General features: G+C 39.8%; 1 pseudogene; it reads right to left on the minus strand.

The window, feature by feature from the left end:
• Window positions 1–750: 750 nt before the first annotated feature.
• Window positions 751–3,038, minus strand: LOC141694509 (28S ribosomal RNA; annotated as a pseudogene).
• Window positions 3,039–8,389: the final 5,351 nt, after the last annotated feature.

Here is an 8,389-nt window from a genome sequence, read left to right on the forward strand (position 1 = left end):
ATCAACAACCCGACGGATGATCATTTAATCGATGGATGATCATGAACCCGACGGATAAAGAATTCAAATATCTGTTGACAGTTACAACACAGTCACATGCGTCGAGTGTATACAAATGGAATGTGGTAGCCTATTCAACTGGGTTTTCGAGAACAAAGAAGTATTGCCATTTCCATGCTATTATGAAGATATTCAAAGATGTTGGAACAGAGTAATGAAGTAGCATTGTAATAGACTCGATAGTTTTGTTTTATTATCTTGTCTTATTGCTTTATAATCTTGGTGATATATAAACCAAGAAGCAACAAATAGAATTGGAACTAAGAAACTAAGATAGAGAGAGAGAAACATTTGTAAGCTATATTCTTAGCATTCTCTCATTCTTAGTTGTTATCATTTTGTAAGCAACTGTGAGCTTTTTGCACACAGAGTTCTCTCGATATATATTATATATCTCTGGTGGAATCATTCAAATCCACCAGAAAGTATTTAAAGACTCTTGTTTTTAATTTTTTGTGTTTTGATTCATTTCAAGTGATTATTCCACATTCTGCTAATCAATTCACACTGATATATATAATTGAGTTAGAACAATTTTTATTCAAGAAAAGTTTCAAGAATTCCATTCAACCCCCCTTTCTGTAATTCTTGTCATATTATTAGGGGACTAACAATCCTACACCTCTCAAGTCATTTCAGAAAGTCGGACTAGAGTCAAGCTCAACAGGGTCTTCTTTCCCCGCTGATTCTGTAAAGCCCATTCCTTTGGATGTGGTTTCACTGGATAGTAGACAGGGATGGTGGGAATCTCGTTAATCCATTCATGCACGTCACTAATTAGACGACGAGGCATTTCGCTACCTTAAGGGAGTCATAGTTATCCCGCCGTTTACCCGCGCTTGGTTGAATTTCTTCACTTTGACATTCAGAGCACTGGGCAGAAATCACATTGCGTTAGCATTTGGAGGGACCATCGCAATGCTTTGTTTTAATTAAATAGTCGGATTCCCCTTGTCCGTACCAGTTTTGAGTCGACTGTTTGATGCCCGGGGAAGGCCCCCGAAGAAGCCGTTCCCAATCCCTCCCCCGGCCGGCACGCGGCAACCCAGTCTCACCGCGTAAGCATCTCAAGCAGTCCACTGACAACCGACGGGTTCGGGACTTGGACCCCCGTGCCCAGCGCTTAGAGCCAATCCTTTTCCCGAAGTTACGGATCTATTTTTCCGACTTCCCTTGCCTACATTGTTCCATCGACCAGAGGCTGTTCACCTTGGAGACCTAATGCGGTTATGAGTACGACCGGATGTGGGAGGCACTCGGTCCTCCGAATTTTCAAAGGCCGTTAGGGGCGCACCGGACACCGTGCGACGTGCGGTACTCTACCAGCCGCTGGACCCTACCTCCGGCTAAGCCGTTTCCAGGGTGGGCAGGCTGTTAAATAGAAAAGATAACTCTTCCCGAGGCCCCCACCGACGTCTCCGGACTCCCTAACGTTGCCGTCAGCCGCCACATACCGGTTCAGAAATTTTAACCCGATTTCCTTTCGAAGTTCACGTGAAACGCGCTATCTGACGGGCTTCCCCCATTTCGTAGGATCGACTAACCCCTGTGCAAGTGTCGTTCACATGGAACCTTTCCCCTCTTCTGCCTTCAAAGTTCTTATTTGAATATTTGTTACTACCACCAAGATCCGCACCAACGGCTGCTCCGCCCGGGCTTGCGCCCAAGGTTTCGCAGCGACCGTAGTGCCCTCCTACTCATCGGAGCCTGGCACTTGCCTTGACGGCCAGGTATAGGTCACGCGCTTAAGCACCATCCATTTTCGGGGCTAGTTGATTCGGCAGGTGAGTTATTACACACTCCTTAGTGGATTTTGACTTCCATGACCACCATCCTGCTGTCTTAATCGACCAACACCCTTTGTGGGTTCTAGGTTAGCGCGCAGTTGGGCACCGTAACCCGGCTTCCAGTTCATCCCGCATTGTCAGTCCTACTTACCAAAAATGGCCCACTTGGAGCTCTCAATTCCGTGGCACGGCTCAACAAAGCAGTCGTGTCGTCCTACCTATTTGAACTTTGAGAATAGGTCGAGGGCGTTGTGCCCCTAATGCCTCTAATGATTGGCTTTACCCGATAGAACTCGCACCCGGGCTCTAGCTATCCTGAGGAAAACTTCGGAGGGAACCAACTAGTAGACGGTTCGATTAGTTTTTCGCCCCAATACCCAAGTCAGACGAATAAATTGCACGTCATTATCGCTGCGGGCATCCACCAGAGTTCCCTCTGGCTTCGCCCCACTTGGGCATAGTTCACCATCTTTCAGGTCCCGACAGGAATGCTCACACTCGAACCCTTCTCAGAAGATCAAGGTCGGTCGGCGGTGTACCCCATATAGGGATCCCGCCAATCAGCTTCCTTGGGCCTTACGGGTTTACTTACCTGATGACTCGTACACATGTCAGACTCCTTGGTCCATGTTTCAAGACGGGCCGAATGGGGCACCCGCAGGCCTGTGCCAGGAGCACGTATATGCCGAGGCATGCCATGAGGCACGTGCTACCACCAAAATCAACGCGACAGCATCTCCACAAGCATTTCTAAAGCCCGGGCTTTGGCCGTCATGCCCATCCGCACAAGTTCACACCCCGAGCCGCGGCGGACCGGCTTGACACCGTTCCATATCCGACCGGGGTGCATCGCCGATCCCCATCCGCTTCCCTCCCGACAATTTCAAGTACTCTTTGACTCTCTTTTCAAAGTGCTTTTCATCTTTCCCTCGCGGTACTTATTTGCTATCGGTCTCTCGCCTGTATTTAGCGTTGGACGGAATTTACCGCCCGATTAGGGATGCATTCCCAAACACCCTGTGTTAGATATATTTGAGATTTCATGTCTAATATGTTTCATGTTTAGTTTTTAGATCTTAACAAATAGGAAATATCAGTACTTACTGGAATCAGTACTTACTGGAAGTCAGAACTTAAGTGTGGGTGGACTTACAATTAAGGAAGGAAGCTGATTTACAGGATAGAAGATCGAAACTAACACAAAAGATAAGAAGACTTGTATAAGATATCCGATTGATATATTTTAGCAGACAGAATTATATTCCATAAGAAGTTATCTTGTAACTATGTAATATATGAACACAGACATAGGTTTACACTATATGTGTTATCATTATCGAGAAGATCATACATTGTAACCTAGCAATTCTTTGTGATATTTGTTCATCACTGAGAGGGAACAGTTTCATTGTAACAAAGTTTATTATATTGAATATATTTGTTTACTGTTACTTGTGTTCGAAATTGATTTGATTGTATTAAATACTGTATTCAACCCCCTTCTACGGTGTTGTGTAACCTAAAAATTGGTATCAGAGCTTATCTGTAAACACACATACAGTAAAGATCCAAACAATCATGTCTGAAGAAGAACAAACTCCAACCAAGCACACTAAAACTAAAGAAACTCAAAAGACTCAAACCCACAGTCGATATGAGACTATTAGGGTTCCCATACTGAGACCTTCTGAGTATCCCATATGGAAAGTGAAGATGGCTATAATTCTTGAAGCTACAGATCCAGAATACCTTGACAGAATTAATGAAGGACCACATAATCCAACCAAGCTCTCTATTGTAGTTGCAGATCAGCCAGCAAAGACCATACCAAAGGAGAATAGTGAGTATACAGCTGAAGATATCTCATCCATTGCCAAGGATGCAAAGGTAAGGCATTTGCTGCATAGTGCCATTGATAATGTCATGTCAAACAGGTAATTCATTGCAAGACTACAAAGGAGATATGGGATGCTTTGGAGACAAGATGCCAGGGAACTGATACAATCAAGAAGAACAGGAGGACTATACTCACTCAAGAGTATGAGCACTTTGACTCAAAAGCTGATGAGTTATTAACTGACTTATATGACAGGTTTGTCAAACTCTTGAATGATCTGTCACTGGTGGACAAGGAATATGATCTTGAAGATTCAAATCTAAAATTCCTCTCAGCTCTTCCAGAAAGTTGGGATTTGAAGTCTATACTATAAGAGACAACTATGCTCTTGATAAAACTACTCTTGATGAAAATTTATGGTATGCTCAAGACTTATGAACTTGAGATGGATCAAAGGAGCAAGAGACATGAGAGAAAGTCAAGGAAATTTGCTCTTAAAGCCGAGAAGGAATCCCCCAAGGTGGCTGTCTCAAAGAAAGGCAAAGGAAAGGCTCTCATCATAAAGTCTGATTCAGAATCATCAAGTTCTGATGATGATGATTCAGAAACTGAAAGTTTACCTGAAATAGATGTTGATGAAGAGATGATGAAATTGTGTGCTTTTATAGTGAAGGGTATCAAAAAGATAGCCTACAGGAAATTCAGAAGGGGAAAGAGTGACAAAGGCAATACACTTGTCACAAAGAAGAAAAGCTAGATAGACTCTTCAGATTCTGAAGTTGAGGTGAATTATGCTTTAATGGCAAATGCTGATGGCAGCCCTGAAACTGTTGAATTGAAGGTACCTCAAACAACTTATGCTTTTCATACTGATGATATTACTGAGTTGAGATTATATCTTAAAACCATGTTTATTAGTTATAGAGATCAAACTTTAACATGTGAAAGATTAACTTCTGAAAATCTTGCTTATAAGAAAAGGAATGACTATTTGGAAAAAGTGTTAGTTATGTTCCATCAAACTTAGAAAGAAATAGATGATGCTTTTTATGTTAGAGATGAATTGGTAAAATTGAATCAATCTCTAAAAACTAAGTTAGAAAAAGAAAGAGAGATTATCAGGACTTGGACTAACTCTGGCAGAACAACTCAGAACTTATTAAGTAGTGGAAACTGGAAAGAGGGCTTAGGTTATGGAGATGATAAAAGTGAAAAAGGTACTGAACAAATTAAGCCAATTATTGTTAAATAGACTGTTAATCCAAAGGTAAATCCTGTTAAGTTTGTGGGTAAAACTGTGAAGTCTGATTCTGAAAAGATGAAAGAGTCTGTGACAGAAGTTAAGGAAAAGTCAACTTTTGACAAATTAGAACATGATAAACTAGCTGAAGTTAACATAGGCTTAATGACTAAGAAGCAGCTTAAGCATAAGCTGAAAGAAATAAGGAATGTCAACAAGGTAAAGGCAGCTAGGAAAAATAGGAATGGAAAGGAAGGTGTGAATAAAAGCAATAATTATATGCCTGTTCCTAATGCTCCTAGAAAGAAATGTTATATTTGTGGAAAATCTAACCATCTTGCTTCTTTTTACAGGAAGAATAAGAATATAAACTCTTTACCTCCTAAGTCAGGAGTTAAGAGTCAGTCTGTTAGGTTTAAGCCACAAAATCCTTATTTTCATTGTGGTAGTTTATGGCATTCCATTTATACTCGTAAGGAATATCATAGTTTGTACTATGATTATTATCAAATAAAACCTTCTTTGAAGAAAGTTACTTTAATTCCTTCTAGTGTAAAGTCTGATGCAAAGTCTGATATAAGTTCTGATAAACAGCATGTTAGCATAAATTCTGATATTAAATCTGCTGTAAATGCTAACAAACTTAAGAAGGCCAAAGGATCCAAGCAAGTCTGGGTCCTTGCAACTAACCATTAGTGGTCTTTGTAATTGCAGGGAAACAGGAAAAATATCTAGTACTGGATAGTGGATGTTCAGGACATATGACTGGAAATAAAGCCCTACTCCCAGACTTTGTGGAGAAAGCTGGCCCAGGAGTTTCTTATGGAGATGGAAACATGGGAAAAATCTCTGGGATATGGAAATATTAATCTTGGGAATGTCATCATTGAAATAGTAGATTTTGTCTCAGGACTTAAACATAATCTGCTAAGTGTGAGTCAAATCTTTGACAGAGGTTATCATGTGGATTTCATTGAAGAACACTGTGAAGTTGTAAGCAATTCTACAGGAAAAGTGGTTCCGAAAGGTTACATGCATGGTAACATTTATGAAGCCATACTTTCAACAAGTACTGATGGTTCTACAATCTGTCTGTTAAGTAGAGCATCAATTGAAGAATACTGGAATTGGCACAAAAGACTCTCTCATTTAAATTTCAACAACATAAATGAGCTTGTAAAGAAAGATCTTGTGAGAGAACTGCCAAAATCAGTATTTGCTCCTGATGGCCTTTGTGATTCATGTCCAAAGGCAAAATAAAGAAAATATTCTTTCAGAAGCAAAACTGAGTCATTAATTCTTGAGCCTTATCACCTACTGCATGTTGATCTATTTGGTCCAGTCAATGTCATTCTATTGCAAAGAAGAAATATGTTATGGTTATAGTGGATGAGTTCACAAGGTACACTTGGGTGTACTTCTGGCACAAGAAGAATGAAACTGCATCTACTCTAACTGATCATGTTAGACAGCTGGATAAGTTGGTCAAAGATTCTGTTAAAATTATAAGAAGTGATAATAGCACTAAGTTCAAGAATTCAATCATGGAAGAGTTCTGCAAAGAGCACGGAATCAAACTGGAATTTTCTGCACCTGGAACTCCACAGCAAAATGGAGTTGTAGAAAGAAAGAACAGGACTCTGATTGAAGCTGCACGAACTATGCTTAATGAAGCAAAGCTGCCAACCTACTTTTGGGATGAAGCTGTGTAGACTGCTTGTTTTACACAGAATGCTACACTCATAAACAGGCATGGAAAAACACCATATGAGATGGTGAAGAAAAAAAGGCCAAATTTGAAATACTTTCATGTATTTGGTTGCAAGTTTTTTGTTCTTAAGACTCATCTTGAACAACTGTCAAAATTTGATCTAAAAGCTGATGAAGGAATTTTTGTTGGATATCGACTTTCCACAAAAGCTTCAGAGTCTACAATTTAAGAATAAGGGTTGTCATGGAATCTATCAATGTATCTTTTGATGATAAGAAGATTACTGGACTTGAAGATTTCAATGATCATGATCAGCTAAGATTTGAAAATGAAGACTTAAATTCTGATTCTGCAAATTCTGATGACTTAAAATATGAACCTGTAAGTTCTGACGGGTTAAGTTCTGATGTCATTGAAACTATGGTAACAACTCCAAAGGAAAATGCACCTGTCCAGGGGGAGCAAGCTAGAAATCCTACCACATCTCAAGACTCTCAAGAAGCATTAGAACCTGTCACTGGCTCTTCAAGTTCTGATTCATCTAGTTCTGATGAGCCAAATTCTGATAATTCTGGAAACTCTGATACTTCAAATCATGAAGGATCCAAGTCAAATTCTGAAGTCTCAGAGAGCATAACTATAGGGGAGCATCAGAAAATGCTGATGGAGACATCATGGATCATGGGGGAGGATCCAGTTCTGGAAGTCAACTTCAATCTGCAAGAAAATAGACCAAATTACATACACCTAACTTAATAATTGGAGATCCTGAAGCATGTGTCAGAACTAGAACTGGAACATCAAATGAATGTCTCTATCATTTTTTTCTATCTTAGACTGAACCAAAGAAAGTGGAAGAAGCTATTCAAGATGCTGATTGGGTACAAGCAATGCAAGAAGAGTTAAATGAATTTAAAAGAAATAAAGTCTGGACCCTAGTGCCAAGACCAAAGAATAGATCCATTATTGGCACAAAATGGGTGTTCAGAAATAAAACTGACAGTGATGGCATAATTACAAGGAATAAAGTAAGGCTGGTTGATAAAGGCTACTCTCAACAGGAGGGTATTGATTATGATGAAACATTTGCACCAGTTGCTGGATTGGAAGCCATAAGAATCTTTTTTTCTTATATTTCTCACAAAAAGTTTAAAGTCTTTTAAATGGATGTGAAAAGTGTTTTTCTGAATGGAGAATTGGAAGAAGAGGTCTATGTTGAACAACCTCCAGGCTTTGTAGATTCAAAATTTCCAAATCATGTCTACAGGTTTGATAAAGCACTTTATGGTCTTAAGCAAGCTCCTAGAGCATGGTATGAGACTTTAGCTCAATTCCTTCTGGAAAGTGGATTTCACAGAGGTACAATTGATAAAACACTATTCTACCTCAACCATGGAAAGGACCTACTTTTGGTACAGATATATGTTGATGATATCATATTTGGTTCTACAAATGCCAAACTATGTGAAAGGTTTGCAAAACTAATGCAGTCAAGATATCAAATGAGTATGATGGGAGAACTCAGCTATTTTCTGGGACTTCAAGTCAGGAAAAATGAAGAAGGTACTTTTATCTGTCAATCCAAGTACACTAGAAATTTATTGAAGAAATTTGGAATGCAAGATTGTTCAACTGCATCCACTCCCATGGCCACTGCAACCAAGTTAGACAAAGATACTGGTTCATCAGTAGATATTACTAACTACAGAGGTATGATTGGCTCTTTACTCTATTTAACTGCAAGTAGACCTGAT

The sequence above is a fragment of the Apium graveolens genome, chromosome 10, assembly GCF_009905375.1.
Source record: "Apium graveolens cultivar Ventura chromosome 10, ASM990537v1, whole genome shotgun sequence".
NCBI lineage: Eukaryota > Viridiplantae > Streptophyta > Magnoliopsida > Apiales > Apiaceae > Apium > Apium graveolens.